The 25534-nt window shown below is 44.8% G+C and overlaps 1 protein-coding gene across 2 annotated transcripts in view; it reads left to right on the top strand.

Moving 5' to 3' along the window:
* Nucleotides 1–25534, top strand: part of CARD11 (caspase recruitment domain family member 11) — a 1247701-nt gene that overhangs the window by 624440 nt on the left and 597727 nt on the right. The window lies entirely within an intron of this gene.

Consider the following 25534-nt stretch of genomic DNA (forward strand, 5'->3'; position numbering starts at 1 on the left):
GAGGCCAACCAGATCACCATATACTAACACGCTCTCTGTGCCATTAGTAAAAAAAAGCCAGTGCAGGCGGATCCAGCTTCCCATATCTCGCACCCACTCACTGGAACACCCTACCTCCCACAATCCGAGGTGAGGCCTCCCTCAGCACCTTCCGCAAAACCATGAAAACCATCTTATTCACATAAGATGCCTCGCACCAGATGAATACATATCATATGTTCCTAATGCATAAACTGTATTGTAATGACTAACTGTACCAACCAAAATATCAGCTCTATGCCTTTTGGTATTCATAATTTACCACTGAATGCCTCTATTCCTGTAACTAAGCTCTTACAAGTAACAGCGCCTCAATGCCCATGGGCTACTTGCGCGCTATATAAATATAAATTAAAAAAAGAGTCAGAAGTCCTTGTCATCATCAAAAGCCTAAAACCATCTAGGTGCAAAGGAGACATATGTACGACCCCTCTCATCAAGCAATGCTCAGAAACACTAGCACCCCATATCACTACCTTCATAAACTCCTCTTTCTCCACAAGCAGAGTGTGTGCCTGCCTCAAGGAAGCTTGGTACTTCCCCTCCTAAAAAAAAACTCACTAGACCCCACCATCCCAACTAACTATAGGCCTGTAACAACTGTCGCCTTTTTACTGAAAATACTCGAATGAGCAGCCATCTGTAAGTCCAGCCTTTCCTAGAAGTCAACCACATCTTCGGAATGTGGCAGTTTGGTTTCCGTCCTGGCCTTGGCACAGAATCTGCCCGCTTGGACCTAAAACAATAACTGGATGAGATCAGGGATATGGGAAAGCCAGCACTACTCCTCTACTTGGACCTCTCTGCAGCATTTGACCTGGTCGATCACAAAATCCTGTGCCACTATCTCGCTACCTCTGCCAACTTCTCCCCCGATGCAACCTCTTGGATCGCCTCCTACCTTGAAGGAAGAGTCATGAGAGTATTCACAGAGAATGCTAGTGCCCCACCCTCCCCCATCCTGTGTGGGGTTCCCCAAAGCTCATGCTTATCCCCTACACTATACAACATCTTCACTAGGCTCTTCTATGACATCTTGGACTCCATCCACATAGCCTACACCAACTATGCTGATGACACACAAATACTCCTCCCACTCAGAGGAAACTATGCCGTGGACTCCAACACCCTTAATGACACTTTCTCCACAATCCAGGCATGGATAGCAGCCAACCACTTGTACCTCACTGGGAACAAGACATAACTCCTTTTGGTTAGCCCCCTAGCAGAGCAAAAAAACTTCAATGAACTGTACTCCGTCTTCCACATTGACAGCATGCTGTCTCGGGAGGATAGCTCAGGGGCAATGCATTTGTCTTGGAAGCAAGACAGCGCACAGCAACACAGGTTCGATCCCCGGGTCCGTGCTTAGAAACCTCTGGGTATTAAGCGCATTATAAATAACCCATTGCAATCACAAAATCCCTGTCTCGTCCTCAGTAAAGCCCCTTGGGGTCTACCTTGAGGCTACCCTCTACATGGCTTGAAAACTGAGCGCTATTGCTTTGTCTGCAGCGTACGCCACTAAACTCGTAAACGCCTCAAGAACCTTCCTATCAAAAGCCAGCTGCCTAACTGTCACCCGAGCAGTCATCGGCTCAAGATTACAAAAAAGGTAGCAGGTGCCCCTCTCTAGGAAGAACGTGCCATGATAACCTGTTCTGTGTTTTTTTTTCCCAATTTGAGAGTAAGCAGCCATCGCTTTTTCTCACTGTACTTTTCACAAAGGAGGAATACCCATTTGCATATCAGTCTTCGTCCCGCCCACATGGCCAGCCCAACACCGAAATGCCAGGCAAACCTCCTTTGAACAAGAGTACCAACAGCAACCCCAGACACATGTTTCAGCCTTCTTGGGCCTCATCAGTGAGGTGGAGCTGTGCCTCTCTGAGCACAGTGAGCAAGGAGTCCACATCTGGGTTGCCCCAGACTCGGCTCGAGATTAGACTACTGTAACGTCCTCTTTACAGGTATCTCAGTCAGAAACCTACACAAACTACAAGAAATATAAAATAATGTCCTTCGAGCTGCGCTCAACATTCCAAAAAAGAGCACATCACAGCATCTAGAAGAGCAGCACATTGGCTACCCATCAGAGAATGCATCAACTTCAAAACACTGTCTATCACTCATAATTGCCTTTTAAATAGAGCCCCCCTTACCTCTCCCAGAAAATCTTCAAAGCACAATCCACCACTCCCACCAGGACACCCTACTCCCACTGCATACACCTGACGAGCCAAAGCAGGAGGCTCTAGCTTCCCCTTCATTGCAGTGAAACCGTGGAACTCTCCCCCTACACAAAGAGCAGAGCAATTATACTTGGTGTTCTCTCAAGCCTTAAAAACACAACTGTTTGCCTAGACCGGTATGTAACACTGTTTTACTTATCTGTTATCTTGCCCTTTACCTGCATCTCTCCATCATGCATAATATACCTCATGTAGAGGCAACCTAACAGAGCAATAGCCTGTAACCGTTATCTATGCAGAAACCACACATCTATGAAAATGGCCTGTATCTGTGACAGCACCTCGATGCCGCAGGGCTGTTTGCATGCTTTATAAGTGAAATAAATAAATAAATATTTACTTTGTCAGTTCAGTAACCTGTTGATTTGTATTCCCAATACATATGTATTAGGTATGCTATGTCTATCATTAAGAGCATGTTGACACATACCATGGTGGCCACATTTGAAAAACCCTGTAAGATTGGCAGTGCAAGATAACCAAGCCTTATTGGTTTCGGTTCTTGTTCCCATCAAACTTGGACATAGGATTGTACGTAACATTGGTGCACTGGTGTAAAGAATCTTGGGTCTTTCGTCAACATAATGTATCATATCCTTGTCCCGGAATGGCAGGTGCCAGTGTTTCTACAGTATTTGGCACATCATGGAGTTATTTCTGTTGTACTGCGTTATGACACTGACTTCTTGTCTATTTCTTTTCACTTTTCCTGATTTTGTTGTTTTTGGTGTCAGTAATTCCATTCTCTGTTTGTCGTAATGCTTTGTTTTGAGCTTTTACCATGTTAGACTTTTTGTAGCCTCTTTTAATAAACCTGCTTTCAATGAGCTTGCATTCCTTATTTCTCTCAGTTTCCTCACAGCAATTTCTAAAAGCTCTCACACATTCACCCATTGGGATACCCTCAATATTTGTCCTTTTGTGACAGCTAGTGGCATGGAGTATTGAACTGAATACAGTGCTTTTTCCATATGTTTTGGTTTGTATTGTGGTTTCTCTAATATACATATTGAAGTCCACTAATTATATGCCCATTCTTCTCTGACTCTCTGTGAGTTGTTTTCAAAGTTATTGTTATATTTTAGTTCACATTCTGTTCCTTCCCATATCAGAAGGACATTATTAATATAACAATTCATTGTATGATATTACAAGTGAATCTCTCAGGGGGTCAACACATGCATCATTTCAAAGGAGCCCATAAATAAATTCTCCAAGGGGTGCACAACAAGCTCCCATTGCTATTCCCGAGATTTGTTTGTAGCAGTCGCCATCAAATAAAAATATATTGTTTTGTATGTAAGTTGATGATTTATCCTTAAGGAAATACTCCAGTGCATGCAATGCTGTACTATTTCCTATTGATCTGTATAGTGCTGCTACATCATAGGTAACCAATATATATATGTTCATCAATTATCTCGAGAAGCTCACTGTGATCAAGCCAATGCCACTTAAGATGGGTCTTACTGGTGGAAGATCAGTAAAGCTCAGGTGTACAGTGTTGGCATGATAGGGCTATTGTTAGTTCATATAATTGTTCTTCATCTGTATTCATTCCTTTTTTATACCACTTAGCTATGAGTTAATTTGCTTATTTGCTAATTTCTCTTGTGGGATTGCTCGACAGTTTCAGTTCTTGTATACCTGCCTAATGGAATTTGTTTATACAGTTGCTAGTAGGCAACATTGGTACAGATGTGGACGATTGCTTAGGTTTTGAGGAAATTAATGTTTCACTTTCATTCTGTAACTCTTGAACTAATTTGTGATCTGTTTGCTGTGGGTCATGACTTTTCAAGCAAACTCATATAGTAATATGTTGTGGCATCAATAATGCAGGAAGTTATGGTCCCTTAATAGCCAGTCGCTGTATGACTGTGTGCAGTTGCTGGTAGCAAGGCTGTGTGACAGACCACTTGTGACTCAGAGCCACTGCTTCTGGACAGACCTTACCGCGTTACATGCAGAGCCTTTGATAAGGTCTCTTTCAGCCCAGAGCACCTCACAGAGTGTGTGCTCCAGTGTGTCCAGTTGCTGGAAGCAAGGCTGTGAGACGCTCCCTTTGTGTCTCAAACCCGCTGTTTCTGGATGGACCTTACCAAGCGGCACACAAAGACTATGATAAGGTCTCTTTCAGTGCTGGACGCCGTGTGGAGTGCTTGCACGAGTGTGCTCAGTTGCTGGTAGAAATGCTGTGAGACAGGCCCCTTGTCATGATCTCTGCTTCCAAAAGGTCAGGGTTTTCCCAACTCCCTTGGAAGCAGATCCATAACCCAGGTTCCGAGTGCCAACCAGTCCCAATTGGGACCTTTTGGACCCAGTCCTGGCGCCAGTGGTACCAGGCTCATAAATATGCCCAGTCCCAGCGCTGGAAGCGCCGGGCTCATAATGCTTGGGTGGACTTACCTGCAGCAGACCATGCTGCTTACTTGCCTGCCAGTTGAGCCTCTGATCCTCTTCTGTTTGGAACTACTTTTCCTGTTGGGTGGGGCAGGAGCCACTCCCTAGATTCAGAACACTGGAACTCTTCTGGAAAGCAGGAACTCTTTTCTTACCTAGGCGTGGCTGTGGAAGGAGACACCTAAGCACTACAGGAGGCTATTTAAACCACACCCGATGGATGAATCTTGCTTTGCGTTATTCTGCATCCTCTGCAGCAGAACGCTCATTGTGTCTTCTGCATCTGATCCTGGGCCTAAGGAAAAAGGCTTACCATCCTGAGTCCAGTCTTCAGCAACACCTATAAAGACAAGAAAGAACAGGTTAGCATTACGGTCTTCAGTGACAGCTCTTCACTTACCTGGTCCATCGGCTGTCACCAACGCCTCGCGCTGCATTCCGGCATCTGAAAGACAAAGGCTTACCTACTCTTTGTGCGCTCCGGAGGTCTTCACACTGCATTCCGGCATCTGAAAGACAAAAGCTTACCAACTCTTCGCAAGCTCCGGAGGCCTTAGGCGCTGCATCCCGCATCTGAAAGACAAAACAAGGTGCGTTTAAAGACATTGGGGAACTTTAATACTCACGTGCCATTACTCCTTTCCACATCTAACCCAGTGGGTATTCCGGCACCCTGCAGCCGCCCCGAACTTGTACCTGCAAAATAAAAAGACAGTTAGAGCGCATCGTGAAGCAGGCAACAAGCGCTTACTTACGTGCTTCCAGGCGCTTCTATTCATCACACGGGCTCCATCTTCAACTCACTTCAGCCCGCCATCCGCCATCGCCGGAACCCTGCAAAACAAGAGACATCATTACTAAAGACTTTAAAGACATTAGAATTACTCGAAACTTACCGTTTGTGCAGTAAACGACGGACAGTAGTCCTCTGAAGTCAAGAGGCCTGCTCCCCTTATCCAGTGAAGAAACTGGTTATAGCACCCTGCCTCGAGGCAGATGGAGAGCACGGCGTTCACTTACCTAAAGTGAGAGCGTTAACCTTTGGGGTTCTACAGGAGAAGAGAAAGGGAAGAAGAGAGAGACATTCAATAACCCAGTTCATTAATCCCACATTTTCTATCTGCAGACATCTTACCCTTCGAGCCAGACATACAGTGCACAGAGGTCCAGCCCAAAGAGCCAGCCGTGTGTTACACATCACCTTTGAAGATACGGTATACGCCCAGTCAAGACCGGCGCCTCTACGGGAATCAGGTGAGCGTTACAGAACGCAAAGCCTACCACAAAACTCCCGTCCAGGCGCTATGGAAACCTCGGATACCGACCAGCTAGCCCAGTTACTTGGGGAACTAAGGGCAGAAGTGCATGCAGCCCGTCAGGAAACGAACGCTCTAAGAAGGGAACTGATTATTTCCAAGGAGTGAACAGATGATCTCGCTAGACAATTGCTACAGTCACAAGCCGGACAGACCCCGTTACCCGCATCTGGGGGAAATCTTCCTTCTACATCCTCTATGAATCCAGTGCAGATCAACCTACCTGGGAATGTACCTCTGGCTCCGCCCGAACGATTTTCTGGTGACCCAAAGAGGTTTGCAGTATTTCTCAATCAGTGCCGGTTGCATTTCTTATGCCGGCCAGCAGCCTTTCCAACTGATCAAGCTAAAGTAGCTTTCGTGCTTTCGTACCTTAGTGGCAATGCGGCAGACTGGTCGATCCCTCTGGTAAATCAAGATGATCCGGTCCTCCATGATTTTCAAGCTTTTCAGCTCAGTATGGAAAAACTGTTCGCAAGACATTCACAGGGGCAGGCCTTGGACAATGAGCTTCTTTCGTTGCGACAAGGTAATCAAGACCTTTTGGCTTATATTGCGTCTTTCAACAGACTGATAGTGGAAACTCAATGGCCTGAGGACAAAAGGATTACGCTGTTTTATAGAGGTCTACGTGGAGAGCTCAAAGATGTGTTAGCCCAAGTAGTGAATCCCCCACAAGTTTGTTCGGACTATATAGACTTAGTCGTTCAAATAGATCACAGACTGCAGAACAGGAAGGCCGATCGTTCCAAGTTTGATGCTCGAGTATTTTCCAAACCGCCAACTCCTTCCAAAGGAGTAGACTCCGGGGAACCCATGCAAATAGGGGGTCTGAAAGGTCCTCTAACACTAAAGGAGCGGGAAAGGAGAAAACAGTTGCAATTATGCCTCTATTGCGGAAACTCAGGGCACTTTCTTCGAGACTGTCCGGTGAAACCTGCCAAGAAGGCAGTAGGAGCTGCAGTTACCAAAGTTACAAACTCTGAGCAGGGAAACGACCTCGCCCGACAAGAATAGAGGTCCTCTTGCCGAGCGTGAAAACCAGTTCCGTGACCTCGCATTTCGTGATACCTATGGTCCTCATTAGCCCTGATAATCCGGATCGATTACATGCAATTGAAGCTTACGTCGACAGCGGTGCCATCGGCAATTATGTGGATCATGAAATGGTTTTGAGGATGAATCTAACTCTTTGTCCCAAGGCTGTAAAGGACGTCATTACTACGGTGGATGGTACGGAGATAGCCTCCGGGCCAGTAACGCATACCACTCAAGAGGTGACGCTAGTAAGTCAAGATGGACACCATGAGAAGATCGTGTTCGATGTGATCAAGGCCCCTCAGTTTCAGATTATTCTAGGAATACCTTGGTTAGAGAAACACAATCCTCTGATCGATTGGCGAGCAAGAACGGTCCAGTTTCCAGAATGTGTCTCTACTTGTCACCCTCCACCTGGTGTTGCACTGGCAGCAATTTCTTCAGAGACTCCCCAGTTACCTCCCGAATACCTAGAATACCAAGATGTTTTCCGGAACGATCAGGCTAACTCTCTACCTCCTCATAGGTCTTATGACTGCCAGATAGACCTGATACCTGGATCTACTCCTCCTTGTAGTAGAATTTATGCCCTCACCGAGCCTGAGAACCTTCACCTTCGACAATACCTGGATCAATACCTGGCAAATGGGTTTATTCGTCCTTCCAAGTCCCCTGCTTCTTCAGCTTTGTTCTTCGTTCCAAAAAAGGAAGGAGACCTTAGAACTTGTATAGATTATCGCTCCCTGAACCAGATCACCGTTAAGAATAGATATCCGTTACCTTTGATCCCTGAACTCCTGGACCAAGTCTGAAAAGCATGCATATATACAAAGCTGGATCTTAGAGGAGCTTACCACTTGGTACGAGTAAAAGAGGGCGATGAATGGAAGACGGCCTTCCGCACCAAGTATGGGCTATTTGAATATCAGGTCATGCCCTTCGGACTTTGCAATGCCCCGGCCGCCTTTCAATATTTTATGAACGATGTCCTCAGAGAGCTCATAGATGTGTGTGTTGTTGTTTACATTGACGACATCCTCGTTTATTCTTCATCGGAATCTGAACATCGGAAACACGTGAAAATGGTCCTCGAAAGATTGCGTCAACACAAACTTTTCGCTAAGTTGGAAAAATGTGTTTTCAACGTGACTGAAGTTGAATTCTTGGGATTCATTTTATCACCTGGCGGAGTGCGTATGGATTCAAAGAAGGTCGATGCAGTTCTCAAATGGCCATCACCATCCTCCGTAAAAGGTGTGCAAAGCATGTTAGGCGTCGCTAACATTTACCAGAGGTTTATCCCCGAATTCTCTCGAATAGTCCAGCCCATCACTGCCTTGTTAAAGAAAAACAAACGTTTTGAATGGTCTACCGAGGCGGAACAAGCTTTCCAGGATTTGAAGACTAAATTTATCTCTGCACCAATCTTAAAACACCCTCGCCCCGAACTCCCCTACATCGTGGAAACTGATGCTTCAAGCCTTGCCATGGGGGCAGTTCTATCACAAAAGGACCCGGTAACCAATCAGTTGCATCCCGTGGCATTTTGGTCCCGCAAATTCTCGCCTCCTGAAATCAATTACACGATTACTGACAAGGAACTTCTGGTTATCAAGTCTGCCTTTAAGGCTTGGCGGCATTATCTGCTGGGGGCCCGGCACACCATTACTGTGATTACGGATCACCGAAACCTGCAATATTTGAAAACCGCAAAAGCCCAATCCTCTAGACAACTCCGTTGGGCATTATTCTTTGCCGAGTTTGACTTCATAATTACCTATCGACCTGGTACAAAGAACGGTAAAGCTGATGCCCTTTCTCGGATGGGAGTGGAAGAACACTTGATCAACCCTAAACCTGTACCAATCATTCCCGAACAAAGAATTCTGGGTGTAATCGCCACAGAATCCATAGAGGAAGTTAAGGATAAAGCCAGGCAACTTGTAACTCCAGCAGACATACAGAATTGGCATCTGCAGGGAAAGGACTTTGCAGTAAAGGACAACTTATTGTATTTCCAAGAACGATTATACCTACCCAGCACAGATTTACAGAAAAAAGTAATCTCTTGTTATCACGATTCTTTAATGGAAGGACATCCCGGTATGGCCAAGACCTCAGAAAAGATCAAGCGCTACTTCTGGTGGCCGTCTTGGAAAAAAGATATCAGAGACTTTATAATGTCCTGTGGAGTATGCGCCCAAAACAAGAGTCAAAAGGAAAGACCAGCAGGCCTCTTACGCCCTATTGACATCCCACCTCGCCCTTGGCATACGCTTTCTATGGACTTCATCAACGATCTACCTCCATGCTCCGGATACAATACGATTCTAGTAATCGTGGACTTATTCTCCAAGATGGCGCATTTCATTCCGCTCAAAGGCTTGCCAAAAGCAGCAACTCTGGCCCGAGAATTTCTCGAAAACATCGTCTGACTGCACGGTTTTCCTTCGGTTCTAATTTCGGATCGAGGTAGTCAATTTATTTCTCATTTTTGGCGAAGTTGCTGTCGGTCGGCTCAAATTGATGTGAGACTATCGACCAGTCACCACCCTCAGACCGACGGACAAACCGAGAGGACCAATCAAACTCTGGAACAGTATTTACGCTGCATGCTGCAACAAACTGAAAAAACTTGGAAAGACATCCTTTGGATAGCCGAATATGCCTACAATAACTCTGTCCATTCGGGAACTGGGAAAACCCTGTTTTTTCTTTTGTACGGCAGCCACCCTCGAACCTCGGAGTTGGATCCCCTCCAAGATCTTGAAACACCAGCAGTAGACTACCTGCATTCTACAATCACCCAAGCCTTTAAGGAAGCTGTTTCTCACCTTCAAAGGGCTAAAGAACAATACAAGAAAGGAGCAGATCAACATCGGAAGGAAGCCCCTCAATATCAAGTAGGGGATCAAGTCTGGTTATCCACCAAATATCTACCTCTAAAAGGGCCACGCACATTCAACCCAAGATACCTTGGTCCTTATTCCATCACTACCATAGTAAACCCAGTAGCGGTCAAGTTGGACTTGCCCCCGCACATGAAGATACATCCGGTCTTCCACGTCTCTCTATTAAAACCCGTGCAACCTCAAACCCGACTAACTAAATCTCCAAAACCTATCCTAGTTGATGGAGAACTCGGGTTTGAAGTCAAAAGCATTCTGGACTCCAAGATCTCCAAATCTAAACTATTTTACCTAATTGACTGGAAAGGCTACGGCCCCCAAGAGAGATCCTGGGAACCTGCTGAATATGTCCACGCTCCTCGCCTAATCAAAAGATTTCACCGAACATTTCCTGACAAGCCAAAACCCCCGGAGAAGCCCGGTTTGGGAGGGGCCTTGAGTGGGGGTGCTGTCATGATCTCTGCTTCCAAAAGGTCAGGGTTTTCCCAACTCCCTTGGAAGCAGATCCATAACCCAGGTTCCGAGTGCCAACCAGTCCCAATTGGGACCTTTTGGACCCAGTCCTGGCGCCAGTGGCACCAGGCTCATAAATATGCCCAGTCCCAGCGCTGGAAGCGCCGGGCTCATAATGCTTGGGTGGACTTACCTGCAGCAGACCATGCTGCTTACTTGCCTGCCAGTTGAGCCTCTGATCCTCTTCTGTTTGGAACTACTTTTCCTGTTGGGTGGGGCAGGAGCCACTCCCTAGATTCAGAACACTGGAACTCTTCTGGAAAGCAGGAACTCTTTTCTTACCTAGGCGTGGCTGTGGAAGGAGACACCTAAGCACTACAGGAGGCTATTTAAACCACACCCGATGGATGAATCTTGCTTTGTGTTATTCTGCATCCTCTGCAGCAGAACGCTCATCGTGTCTTCTGCATCTGATCCTGGGCCTAAGGAAAAAGGCTTACCATCCTGAATCCAGTCTTCAGCAACACCTATAAAGACAAGAAAGAACAGGTTAGCATTACGGTCTTCAGTGACAGCTCTTCACTTACCTGGTCCATCGGCTGTCACCAACGCCTCACGCTGCATTCCGGCATCTGAAAGACAAAGGCTTACCTACTCTTTGTGTGCTCCGGAGGTCTTCACACTGCATTCCGGCATCTGAAAGACAAAAGCTTACCAACTCTTCGCACGCTCCGGAGGCCTTAGGCGCTGCATCCCGCATCTGAAAGACAAAACAAGGTGCGTTTAAAGACATTGGGGAACTTTAATACTCACGTGCCATTACTCCTTTCCACATCTAACCCAGTGGGTATTCCGGCACCCTGCAGCCGCTCCGAACTTGTACCTGCAAAATAAAAAGACAGTTAGAGCGCATCGTGAAGCAGGCAACAAGCGCTTACTTACGTGCTTCCCGGCGCTTCTATTCATCACACGGGCTCCATCTTCAACTCACTTCAGCCCGTCATCCGCCATCGCCGGAACCTTGCAAAACAAGAAACATCATTACTAAAGACTTTAAAGACATTAGAATTACTCAAAACTTACCGTTCGTGCAGTAAACGACGGACAGCAGTCCTCTGAAGTCAAGAGGCCTGCTCCCCTTATCCAGTGAAGAAACTGGTTACAGCACCCTGCCCCGAGGCAGATGGAGAGCACGGCGTTCACTTACCTAAAGTGAGAGCGTTAACCTTTGGGGTTCTACAGGAGAAGAGAAAGGGAAGAAGAGAGAGACATTCAATAACCCAGTTCCTTAATCCCATATTTTCTATCTGCAGACATCTTACCCTTTGAGTCAGACATACAGTGCACAGAGGTCCAGCCCAAAGAGCCAGCCGTGTGTTACACATCACCTTTGAAGATACGGTATACGCCCAGTCAAGACAGGCGCCTCTACGGGAATCAGGTGAGCGTTACACCCCTTGTGACTCAGAGCTGCAGTTTCTGGATGGACCTTACCACGGGGCTCAGAGAGCCTTCGATAAGGTCTCATTCAGTGTGGAGTGCCGCATGGAGAGCATGCGCAAGTGTGTGCAGTTGCTGGCAGCTTGAGGCTGGAGGAGTCAAGAGAGGTGGGTGATTTCTCCATAACATTATTTTAAATATGCATGACTTGAGGAGTAACCCAACCAAAGGAGGGGCAATGCCACCTTAGATAGTAATGCACCTTCTACCAGCACTATAACAGAGTCCATAAGTCCAGAAAACTGTGCCCCCAGCTTGAAACCGTCTTGCCATCTCCCCAAGAGGAAATTCTAAACCCCTCTCCAATCCCGACCCTCCATAACTCTGTTGAAAGAAAGCTGAAAACAGAAGAGGTCATCTAAGTCCCTTGTCATGACTATTCCCACACAGAAGATTACAGACTTCTTTTCTACAGCAGGCATAACTACAGACTTGAGGTACATCTACACAGCCACAAATAACTTTTCGGTCTCTAGAAGCGTATCAAGGGAATAATGCTGGACTTGATCACCCTTTAGATGTTTATGCAGGTCAGGCTAAGGAAGCACTAAAAACATGACACACTGGCTAAAAATAGATTATGTACAATAGTGGAGTATAGATAAATGAGATTCAAGCAATGATATGATCGAAATATAATGAATACAAACCAATGTACATTTTTGCATTTTATTTTTTATTTTTTTATTTCTTTCCACTGATATTTTATTGTGTTGCTTTTTCCTGTTGGTTTCCATATTAGCATTCTGATTTCTAAAAAAGTAACACATTGCTTGATTCAAATATGGTTAGTTCAAATTTGTATATTCATGTGTGTAAAAGTTCTTGGAGGGCAAAGCACATGTTGGCTAACAGAAACTGCTAACAGAAACAAAGACTAAACGAAAGAGTACATAATATAATATGGACATGAGTCTTATGATTTTATCTTTGGAGTGTGGTCATTGGGCAATGCTTAGAAATAATCACAATAAGGGACTTTATTGAAATGATAATATAATTTGCAAAGCTCACCAAAGCCCATCATTATTACTGGAGGAGTGCATAGGATGTAGTATTTCAGTTCTGATATCAAAGGCCTTGTATAGGGGGGCTTTGTTCCCTGCTTGCAACATTGTTTCACGATGATTCTTTGCATTATCTGGACCACCCCTTCCATTGAAATACATGTGTTCCTTTGGGTATAAGAGAATGGTACATGGAGGACGGGAGGTTCTCACTTGTGCTGATGTCTCCTACTGTCGTTGGTTTGCTTTGTCCTGTCGTTTCCTTTTTACTAATACATTGTTCACCAATCCACTGGAATAGTATGCGGTCATTACTCCAAGACACGTTTCTCTTGCCCTCACTTTTCAGCCTGCTGTGCCTTGACAAAAGTGAAAAAAAACATATACAAGTCAGGCTACATATACCATCTCACTGAATAATGAAGGTAATGGCAGGTGCAGGTGTAATGCCATATGTAACGGCAAAGGTAATGGCAGTGGTAACAGCAATAGACAATGGCCCTCATTACAACCCTTGCTTTAACCAATGGCGCTATCAGCACCATAGTTAACGCCCGTAATTTACCGGATCCACCATGGTGACATGGGGAATTACCGCCCCATTCCAAGGTTGGCGGGGCGGTAATTCCCCATCTACCATTGGCCCTTCCCCATTCCCATTTTTGCCCCATAGAGCTCAATGGGAATGGGGAAGGCGGTAATTACGGTACTGCAAAATACGGTACTGTAATCACCTTCAAGGTCCCTTTGCGGGTCCTTAGCTTAATGGCTGGTACAGACCAGCCGTTAAGGTCGGGACTCGCAAAGGGACCTTGTAATCAGGCGTTAAGGGTTTACCGGTACCGGTAACATTACCGGTACCGGTAATCCCTTAACGCCAGGGTCGTCATGAAGGCCAATGTTTTTTGCTTTTGGAATCCCAGTAGCAGTAAACTTGTCTGACAGGGGTAACATAAGTGGGTGGTTCCCCAGACAGGCATGCATTGCTTGTGCTCAGTTTAACCCTTTGTACTTCCACAAACTGCAGCCAGGTCCCAGAAAATTAAAAAAAGCCCAGGGTTCTCAATTATGTCAGGTAGTGCTAACGGAGATATTACAAAAGAGATCCAGGAAAAAGGGGCATCTATCACAAACACATTAGTACACATTGTGCAGGTAATACAGGAGCAACCACACATCTGCCCTGCACCACTCCTGGTCCAATAGCAGTAACTTCATTACTTCATTAGTTCCCACACCTCTCTTATTGGCCTGCACTGATCTTTGCTCATTAATTTGTGGAGTCCATGACAAGACTATTCAATGTATCTCATTGATAGGAGAGAGGAGAATGAAGGGGTGAAAGCAAGAAGATGGTAGAATGGATGTCAGATTATAGGTTGAATAGGAAGTAGGTATGCAGAGATTGAAGGGGTAAGCAGCATAGATTCATCTAGGGGGCAGGTGTCTAGCCTATAGATACATTTAAAGAAAAGAAGAAGGAATTGGATTGTGAACAATTGTTTACTCAATAACCACCCTGCATGAACGCTGGTGCATGGAGGTGGAAAGGCGCTTGGGTGGTTTGTGTAGGGTATGGGTAGCCAAGTACAATATATGTTTAGAGGAGCAAAATGGGAGAGAGACCAATGTCGACTGAGACCAGGGTGGTTAACTGGTGATTTGTTATGATTATTATTATTTATTTATTACAATGGTATTTATTGAGTCGGACCTAGCTATACAGATATGCAACAGAGCGCTTTACAAAGATATACAATAGTATAGATGCATAACAGAGTGCTTTTGAGTGGTAACAACAGAACAGATATACATCAGGAGGTAGGATACAGAGGGGTACCGAGGAGGGGTACAGCCATACAGGGTGGCATGGAGGACAGGGGCAGACGGTGCCCAGCGAGTTAGGTGGCACAGTGGTAACATAATGGCCTAGGTATTGAGGAGGAGAGACTCCTTAAGAGGTGGGTCTTGAGTTCTTTTCTGAATTGCAGGAGCGTGGGGTCAAGTCTGATTGACTGGGAGGCAGTTCCATACTCTTGGGGCATAGGAGGAGCAGGCTTGTTTTCTGGTGGCTTTGTTTTTGCAGCAGCAGATTTCAGGTCTGCATGTGTCCTGGCTTCTGGTGGTGTACTGTCCACCATAGAGGCTGAGTTTTACGCGAGGTAGCTGGGTGATTTGAGGGTGACTGCCTTATAGATGATGCAGCACGACTTGAAGGTGATTTATGCTTGCAGTGGGAGCCAGTGAAGGTCGATGTGTGCTGGGGTGATGTGGCCACATCTGCTTAGACCCCTGATGAGGCATGCAGCCACATCTAGGACACTTCTCAGGGGCTCAAGGGAGGACATCCAAGACAGGATCAACGAGAGACAGTTTTTGAGCCTGCGGGTGTCCTTGATGGAGTTGATCTTGAGGTATAGCTGTGTGTCGTCAGCGTAATTGTTGGATGTGGATGTTGTGTGTGGCTAGGAGGACTCCCAGAGGCTTCATGCCTATATTGAAGATCACTGGGCAGAGGATGGAACCCTGCAGGACTCCACAGGTGACCTGTAGCATTGGCGATCTAGAGGAGTCTATGTGAACAAACTGCTGGCGTTTGGCGATGTAGGACTATAACCAGCATAAGTCGAAGTCACTGATCCCCATGCACTGATGTAGGGTATCCATGAGTGCCTGGTGGTCTACTGTGTTGAAGGCAGCTGAGAGGTCAAGTAGAACCTATAGGCATGGGTGTCCATCATCAAGGATGTTGAGGGCATCGTCGAACACCTGTATGGTTGCCGCCTCCATGTTGCACCTGGGTCTGAACCCGGATTGGTAGGTTTGGAGGAGATTGTTGGTGTTGATGTGTTGCTGCAGCTGTGTGGCTACCGCTTTCTTGATAATCTTACCTAGGAAGGGAAGATGAGTGATGGGGCGATAGTTCCCTAGGCTGTCAGGATCAAGAATGGGTTTCTTTAAAAGAGGGAGGATTTCTCCTGTCTTTAGGGTCGATGGCAAGGTGCCTTGAGTTAGGGAACTGTTGATGATCTCCAGGTATGGAAGGAAAGCTTCTGCAGGGAGGGTCTTTAGGATGGATTGTGGGAGGATGTCGTCATTATACGCTGTGGCTTTGAGGGTAGCCAGGGTTTCTACCAGGTCCTCTGTAGAGAGTGTCTTGAATATTGTCCAGGGTGTGGAGATTTCACGAGGAGAGGCATGAGGTGGGTCTGTGGATGCAGAGCTGGTGTCTATGTGATGGTGAATCTTCCTGATTAGTGCTTTGATGGAGGGAAAAGCGACATTGGGGTGGACTATGCAAATGTACAGTCAGTTAAGCCTTGCAGCATTAGCATTGAAGGTAAGGAACTGTCCAAGTGTAATGTCGCTGTCAAAGAGAACCTCCAGATTGTGAGTCTTGACTGATGAGTAAGGAAGCCAGGGGGAAAGGATATATGGGTGTAGAAAAGGGCCATGGAGTTGAAGTAGAGGAAAAACATTGCTTCTGTTTCAGAGGAGCTGAGTATCAAGCAGCACAGTGCCATACAGTGCCAGATGGCAGCAATACAATTTCTGATGCATCACAAAAGCTCTGAGTTGAAGGGGGCAAAGGGAAGAACATTTGAGTATATTCAACAAATAAACATTATTAGAAGTCAAATGAAGAGGTGAGTTTGATGATAGTTGAGGTGTCAAGTTTGAAGAGGGGGGTCCAACGAAAGAGACTATCGACACCTTTGAGGGAATTGATGGAGGAAGACCCATTGGGCCGGAGAAGGAGTAATGAGCCAAGTCGGAAGCCATGCAAGCAAGGGTGATGTCCTAAATGACAGGGTATTTTTTTAGAGAGTCTGAATGATGGAGGAATGATCAAGTAGGACAAGGGGGGCAGGGAGATCAAGGAGAATGAGGCAGATGCCAGATGACAGCGGTGAGGGGTACAAGGTAGATAGAGACCTGAGTGAGTGCTATCCATCTCGACTGCCTCCTGTGGGACCCACATTTGAGATGGGCCACTGCATCTGTAGGCCACTAAGTAGGTAGTGATGTTGGTGAAGACTACAAATTGAAGACTTTTGTAATAATGAGGACGGAAACAGATGGGTGATAATATACCAAATGACCCAACAGCAGAGCAGGAGTGATTAGCAGACTACACGTACACGATAGGTGCCAACTCAGTCACAGGGTAGGTGGGAGGTCTAATAGTGAGGATATAGCGATGGTGAGGAATGGTGGAGATAAGATAGGAGGAGGAGAATAATGAGGTCAGACATTGTGTTTCACAACTTATACATTTTGGAGGCAAATTAGATGGCAAAATGAAGAGAGTGAGAAGGAGAAAGTGTGAAATCAAAGTGGGTCAAGCATGGACTTAAGGGTCATGGATAGATCTCAGAGATAAGAGTGGTGGGAGGGGATGAGGTTAGTGTGATGTTCAAAATTGACTGCATCCAAAACTGTAATGAAAGCATTAATTGAATCCTTGTAGGAAACAAGGATAAAAGGATATTGGGCTTTTTTGGCTAAGGTGCATGGTTTGTACCAGCTGTTGGATGGCTTGGGAGATAATAGTTGTGGGCGTGGCCATGGGGAAGTGATGCAGCGGGCAGGGTAGTTGTGTTCAAAGGTAGATATCAGTGTTGAATCAGACCCCAGAAATGCCAATTTCATAAAGATGACCACTGTGGGAGAAAGTGCTTTAAGGATTGTCTTGGACCAGATAGAGGGTGCATAGATTCAGGCATGTATTTTCATTTTGTGATACAAGTCACAGTATGATGCCCCAACGGAGGGGGCAAAATAATTGATGTAGAAGGTGAGAGGAAAATGGAATGGAAGCAATATATATGATTGTGGGTCAGCAGGTTATGAAGGGCTTCGAGATAATGAGTGAAATTGAGTGGTCACAGAGAGAGGAGTCTACCTGTAGTTTGTGAGCCTTGGTTATAGTGATGGACTTGCTTCCCTCCAAGAATACGGCTGGGACATTAGTGGGAAGAGATTCCAGGAATATGTCAAGATCCTGAAAATATATGTTTTGAGTGCCAGCAGTCAGTAGTTGATTCATGAACAAGCAGGTGAATATCAATGTGTTAGAAAAAACAGGGGAGGATGCAGAGAGTGGAAGAGGTGCAGGTGGACTGACCCGCCCATTACTAGGCAAATACCATCGCCTTTTATAGATAGAGGGAGGGGAAAAGGCGGCTCCAAGAGTGGCAGTGTCATGTGGACATTTTTATTTCAGTGACAGACATCAGGGTAAAATGAGGATTGTTGGAGTTAAAGTGGTCAGTTGAAAAGAAGGTTTTGTTACAGAGCTATTTGTAACTCCATAATGCAGGAGTAAGTTTAGTGGAGGAGGTGAACAGGCAGAGATGTAAAGAAGAAACGTTGTTCTTGAGGGTGATAAGAGGGTTGCATGAGGTTAGAGTGGGTGTAAGAGGATCAATCACAGTGTTGTCATGGGGCGTTGGGGAGGATCAGGATAGAGTGTGAAGAAGGAGTAAAGAGGAGCAGTGAGTGGACTACAAGGAGGGCCCATGTAGCCTGAAAGGGAAGATTAGGGAGAGGATATTTAGGGAAAGATGAGTACATGATACTGAATGTTAGTAACAGAACAGGAGAGGATAATGAATGTACCTTAGTAGGTGAACATAGACAGGCACTGATGGGATGTACTTTCCATATGGGAGAGAATAGAGCAGCAAGCAGACTGTGACGGGGTCCTTGATATTTGGACTTTAATCTGAGTAGGGCCAAACAGGGGTTTCCTATAAAAAAGCCATCTTTAAAGCCAAATCGAATTTCCTGATTAAAAGGATTGATGAGGCCACAAACAGACCAAGAGTGTTAGACTCTGTCATTACTAACTTTGTTCAACCAAAATGGGCCTCTTTGGATCCAGAAGCCTCTCAGATTCAGGCAGATGCATGCAACTCCTTAAAAAGAATGAGTTGATTCAGGAAAGGATTACACAATCACCTTCCACTGAATTTGTGCTTAGAAATAATTCCAGGGAATCTATGGAATCTGGTGTTCCATCAATTAGGGAACCCTTCCTTTTTCCCAGGTAAAGGAATAGACAGTACAGTCTCTTCTTCAGAACTTGAAGCCCACTAATGACACTTTATTCCCCATGCAATTCTGTGTAGCTAAAAGACTTGTGTCAGATATGTCACCTTTTCTGACTGACTTTGTTAACAAGTCTTTATTCTCCGGCTCGGTACCTACAATACTAAAACAATCAGTGGTTACTCCTCTTCTTAAAAAATCTAAACTGGATATTGAAGATCTGCGGAACTATGGGCCAGTTGCAGAACTACCCTGGCCAGGCAAGATTCTCGAGAACATTGTAACCTCTCAACTTCAGGATTATGTGGAAAGAGAATCTCTGTTGGGTCCCCTTCAGTCAGGCTTTCAAACTGGCTTTGGTACTGAAACAGTCCTGTTGACTGTGTGGGACGACCTCCTTGAGGTAGCCGATCAGGGCGAAATATCTCTTCTGATTATATTAAATCTGTCAGTGGCATTTGATTCGGTGGATCAATGTATCATGCTGGAGGGCCTCAGCCAGATCGGAAATCTTTCTGAACAAGCTCTGGGATGGATTTGGTCTTTTATTGTCGGATCTGGAACTATGGATCAGACTTGGCGGTTATTTTTCAGACTCCCTTCCAGAGACCTGCAGTGTCCCGCAGGGTTCCTGTCTCTCTCTGCTTCTTTTTAATGTATGCCTGAGAACTCTTATGGACATCCTGGGAAACATGATGTGGAAATTCACTCATATGCTGATGACAGGTGTTCATAAAAGTTGGGAAGACAGGGGAGACCTTTAAGATAGTTGAATGCTGCCTAAAGAAATTTCAAGCATGGATGTTATCAAACTGGCTCCTTTTGAATGCCGGGAAAACTGAGGTGGCATTGTTTGGCCCAAAACATCAGCTTGAGGATTGCAGGCACATCTCCCTGCTTCTTAGGCTGACACCTAGCTGTAGCTCCAAAGATAGAAAACGTAGGCTGTATTTGGGAGGATGGTCATGGGAGTAAAGTGCAGTTGAGCGCTAAAGTTCAATCAATTTTCAGTACTCTGCGGTTGTTAAGACAGGTTCTTCCTTTTATACCAGCAAATGACCATGCAGCAGTCGTAGGAACTCTTATAAACTCATGTCTGAACAACTGCAGTGCTCTGTTTACAGGTATTCTGATCACCCAAGTCCAGAGATTGCAAATAGCCCAGAACGCAGCTGTAAGACTTATCTTCAGGGTTTCTAAATCTTCTCCAATTTCAGATTTGCGCCAGTCACTGCAATGGCTTGCAATAAAGGAGCGCATTGATTTTAAAATCCTTTCTATGATATTTAAATGTGTAAATCAGTTGGCTCCTAGCTATCTTTTGGACTAAATCAATCTGTATATACCATCACATCAGTTATGCTCTTGTTATAAACTGTTGCTGCAAGTCCCCCTTCCAAATATGTTTTTGGGGCAATAAAAACATTTTCTTCTTTTTGGAAAACCCTGAAAACTTACTTATTCAGTTAACTAGCAAAACTTGGTAATATGGTTGGCTAGCTTGCTCATTAGTGGTTTCGGAATCTGGTAGAATCCTTGTATCATACAATTAATGTCTTAAGTATATTCTTCTTTGTTTCAGCTGCACCCAGATACAATTGAGTTTGACAGGTGAGCGATATAAGTGATTCAAATCAAATCAAATCAAATCAAATCCTCGCATGTCACCCTTTTCTCTGTCTTCCTTTCATGACAGAATGCCAGAGGTGGACATTGTTTTGCTGTACACCACTCCGGTGATATGCAATGATATGATATGTAATTTATGGGTGGTGGTCAGTACCCTGTTGAATGGTAGGATGTGGATAATTAATTACTTACAAATAAGTAATTATTCACTTCCTGATATTTGATGTGGTTGTATGACCTGCTGGGAGGCCATTTGAATTGCCAGTATCACTCCTATCCTGACCATGAAGGTGTTAAAAGTCCCTTGGTGATACTGGAAGATGGGAGTCTTTTTTTGTTGATTCTTGGGGTGTCATCAGAGTCATCTGGAAACGTGTGAATGAAGTGGCACTGTTGAGTCAAACCCATTTCCAGCACTCCATTGGTTGGTGCATTGGGGCAACTTAACAGAATCATTTGCCTAGGCTTGATATTTTTCATCTTAATTTCTTTCCTCATTCTGTTACCATTGTTTACCTCATCTATTTGATATGTATCTGATCTACTTTCCATCCATCAGTGACGTCTTGAGCCGAGTGATGTTCAACCGATCTCTAATCTTGTCGCTAATGTTGATGACAAGTTTACATAATAGTGCAGTGGAATGAAACAGACTTGCTAGTTTGGAAAGTACTTCACTTTGGGCTGATTCACACATCTTTTCCCAGGAATAATTGTCACTAATTCCAGACAAAATAAAGTAATTTACTGTGAAGAGTCAGGAATGAAACTCAGACATAAGTTAGCCATGTTTTTGGTTAAAAACCTTTATTGAAAAACAAAAGGTGGTCAGGAAAATGCCTATGTGACTCTGCTCTAAAAGGAATTTCCCTACCTGAACCAAAAATTAAGTATTTGTCAGTATCAGAATATCCAAAATGAAAACTGTTCTGTGTCCAAAGTTCAATTCTGACCCTCACTCTAAAACTAAACTCTAAGGTGAAACGTAAATGTCTTTAACCTTGGAAGGTTTGGGAAAGTGTTCCAAAAAGAAGAATAACTGGCTTTCAAAATAAAGGTTCTGCAAATATATATGTGCTTACTCCGAAGGATGGTTCCCTTCCCCTGGATTCCTCTTGGCACTTTCAAGATTCGCCTTCAACAGTTCCTTGTGCCTTTCTTGGCTCCCAACAATGTATCTGAAGTTCACATTAAACAGTTCCTTATGCCTTTCTTGGCCCACATCAATGTTGATAGAAAAACCTTGTTTTAACTTAGCAATTGTATTTCTCTTGAACATCCGATTCATATAATCCTTTCCTAGTCCTGATATTCCTTCTCAGGACCGGTCAGTTAAAAAACACAATCCTTCACTTTTATTAAACACCACAGTCCTGGTGGCCTGGTATACTCTCCTGCCAGGTCTTCTTATGTTCACACCATTGTGATGGTTGCCTGGTGTGCTCTCCTGCTAAGACTTCTTATGTCACACTCTTGTGATGGTTGCCTGGTGTACTCTCCTGGAAGGACTTCTTATACTCACATGGGCTCTGTGCCCTTTCCCATAGCCGCAAACACACTTTGCTTGCAAATATGTCCTTCGGATATATCATCCGGTCTTGGGTTTTCCTTTGCTTGCACAATTTGCACCTGTCTGCTTGTAAAAGTTTTATTTGCAATTTGCTTTTCCTTTTAATGTCAAGTACATTCTCCCTTTCTCTCTCACTTGCTTGCTGTTCATTCACTTGCGTTTGGCATTCCCCGAGGTTCCCATAGCCTCTGGGAAGACTCACCAGCATTTGCAGGCATTGTTGTACGCTCCTGCATGTCAGTCAGAGAACTGCTTTCATCCGCTTCCTTCTCGCGGCTTCCTCTGCCTAGTTTCTTTGGGTCTTGCAGCTTCAGCTTCTAGCGTCAGCTTCCCTGCGGTAAAGAAAGTGCTGGTCTTCCTGAAGCATGTCTTTCTCATTCTTCAGCCTTCTTCTTTGCTGGTGTGCCACCTGGCTCTACCATGCCTGTTTTCGCCCTTCGGTACCCTCAGCCTCACAGAGACGCCGTTCTCTCCTGCCAACAGCAGACATTGATGTTCTGCTTCACTTGCCTTTTAAACTTCCAAGGCACAGGTGTGTATGAGTAAACACTAGAATGCTCATTGTTCTTGACGCTTTCCTCATTCTGTATTGCTCAATTCGTATGCTTCTTCATCCCAGTACTTTGATCATTCTCGACATGAAATCCAGGTTTTGGATTTGGTTCAGAAGACTTGAATAGACATTTTTAATAGTCGTAAATGGTGAATGTTTCTGAGGTGAATAGTAGGGGGAATTGAAGAGAGGGATTTCAATATTCTTCATGGGAGGAGTGGGCATATAACAACAAGCTGTGAGGGTATTGGATATTGGAGGGTTATTTTCAGAAGACAATGTGGGATACCATATCTCACCCAGTGAAGTCATGACATCTCCCTGGAGATTGTCTCCCCTATGTGATCCTCACACATATAGCTGCCCCCAAGGTCAGGATCAGGTAGCGGCTGCTGTCCCCTGGCCATATGGGAAGAGGTCACTGCCAGGAAATCAGTGATGACTCCAACAGGATCATCATATTACTCACTCATAACCACGTCACTATTTGTTCTCAAGCATACAATTCACAAATAAATGGAAGTCTGTGGAGCAGGGTTAAGTTTGGATTAAGGTTACACACATGTTCTGCATTGATGAATTAGTAGTTGTTATGTTCCGGAAGTGTAGGTGTGTAAAGGAGATGAATGAATGGGAAATATGTACACATCCATAAAATGTAATTTAATGTGTATTATTATGTGTTTCATAGGAAGGTTCATGAAAACAATTTAGTTGCACCTGTTCTTCTACAGTACTCAAGAAGTCACTGGCACTTAGTAATATACTTTACTGTGTTTAAGCCTGCATGTTCCTCATAACCAAAGCATTAGTAGAGCAATGGACAGGGACTTTAAAATGTTTGCTGACATTGCTTTCAGCTTTTATACATTTAAACTGTCACAATCACTAATGGCCTACAGTTAAAACACACTGATTCAAATTTGCAATGTATTTTAATTTTTTAAAAGATTGCCAGCGTATAACATAAATTGGCTGCTTTGACCAGTCCACACAATACTTTTCTGCCTATCAGGTTGGACCATAAGTGGACCCGGCATACCATCAGTCAAGCCTTCTGTGGCTAGCCCTACTTGAGCCAGTGCAGCAGGGAGGAATTGGGTAGAAAGAGTAGCAATATCTGCACGTACAGAGTGATTGATTTGCAGGAAATAAAAGAAAAATAATATTGATTAACCAGGAAGCATATACTTGAAGGGTGAAAAGTATTGTGTAAATGTGTGAGTCCTCCTATGAGCATTGGGTGCCTAGGAAGTATTAAACTGGGTAAATAAACTTTTCTAGGCTGGTGAAATAAAATGGCCTTAGCTACTTTGGCTCAAATAGCGGTCTAAATCTGTATGGCAGGTTTTATGTAGAGTCAGGATATCACTGAATGTGGTTCTACCAAAAAAGGCATGCACCCCAGAAGTTCTTTAGTCGTCGTTTTACTGAATCCCCTCACAGCTCTCACTACACATAGGTGTATTTTTCATTGGGCCATCCACGCATAGCAGCAATAGTCCAATCGTTGTCATAGTCTCCTTTGGCTGGGAATTATCCCAGCAGTCTTTGAGTGGGGTGGTTGGGGTTTGAGAACCCAGGCCTCAGGACCTTCTCTTGTTCTCCTCCAAACCAAGTATCTGGTCTATCCCCTCATTGCTATGCCTCAGTTCCATTCCTCTGCCCACCTTGGGGGTCCAACCCTTTGGATCCGGTTTTCCATCTAAACCCAGGTCTGAGTAGATCTCCTGGTTTCTCGTCTGAAGGCCCTCATGTCCTAGGTCAATCACCTCAATGATCTCCTTAGCCACCTTCTTACTCTCAGGAAGACTTTTCTCCAGGCGTTCACCTCCATCTTCCTCAATGTTTCCTCCATCTCCTCTCGTCCCACATCTTCGAAGACTCTGCCTCCAGTCTCCACCGTTGTAGTCAGTGTCCTCCCTTCATTCACCTCCAATCACATACTTCAGAACTACACCTAAAGACTCGACTGATGTTCTTTCTGCCAACTCCCTCCCTTAATTTACCTCCAACCACCTCGTTCAAAACTCAACCTTTAAACAAGGTCTTCTACTCTAGCTCCTTTCCCTTCCTCCTCCACCACACTCCGATCTTCCAATGCCCTCCTCCAATGGTCACTTTTCCTAAACCATCCGCACTTTGCGTCTCTCCACTTGCCACCCTACTCCTTCAACATCCATCCACTGACTGAGCCTGGGAGCTACTTTCATAGTCATAGTATTTCAGTTCCCTGTACCTAAATCAAGCCAGTGAGGCTCCTACTGAGGGGTTTGTGGTTGGTGTGCCTGCTTGCATATTCTGCTATTCCCTGTCCTTGTCTCACCATCTGCCTCACATGATCCAGATTGATGTTTGGGACCAAGCCTCATTCCTATTGATGCTGAGGAAATCTGCTGTCCTGCTTTGCTTATCTAGATGGGGTCCTTGTATTGAGGATCTGGAGCATGATTTAGAGTTTGAGTCTACCAGGGGAATTAATCATGAGGGTTGGGCAGACAGATCCTGGGAGATGTAGTTTGTGTCATGTGAGAAGTCCCTGCCAAGATGCTGCCATGTAGCAGTACCAAGGGCCACCTTAGTGCTGACGCTACAAGATTGCAGTGTCGACCAGGGCACCTCATCTTAGTAGCTAATGTATTATTTTCATACCTTTAAAAATAGCATTGTGTCATATATTCACCCTAGCTAAATAGTTGGCGACGTTATTGACGTTCTTGCTGCACAGTTCACATTTTAAGACTTTCACAGATACAACAGTAACATTAAATATCAGTAATTGGAGAAGTTTTAACAGCATGTATTCCTATA

Source organism: Ambystoma mexicanum, chromosome 2q (genome assembly GCF_040938575.1).
Source record: "Ambystoma mexicanum isolate Mex_15411 chromosome 2q, UKY_AmexF1_1, whole genome shotgun sequence".
Lineage (NCBI taxonomy): Eukaryota > Metazoa > Chordata > Amphibia > Caudata > Ambystomatidae > Ambystoma > Ambystoma mexicanum.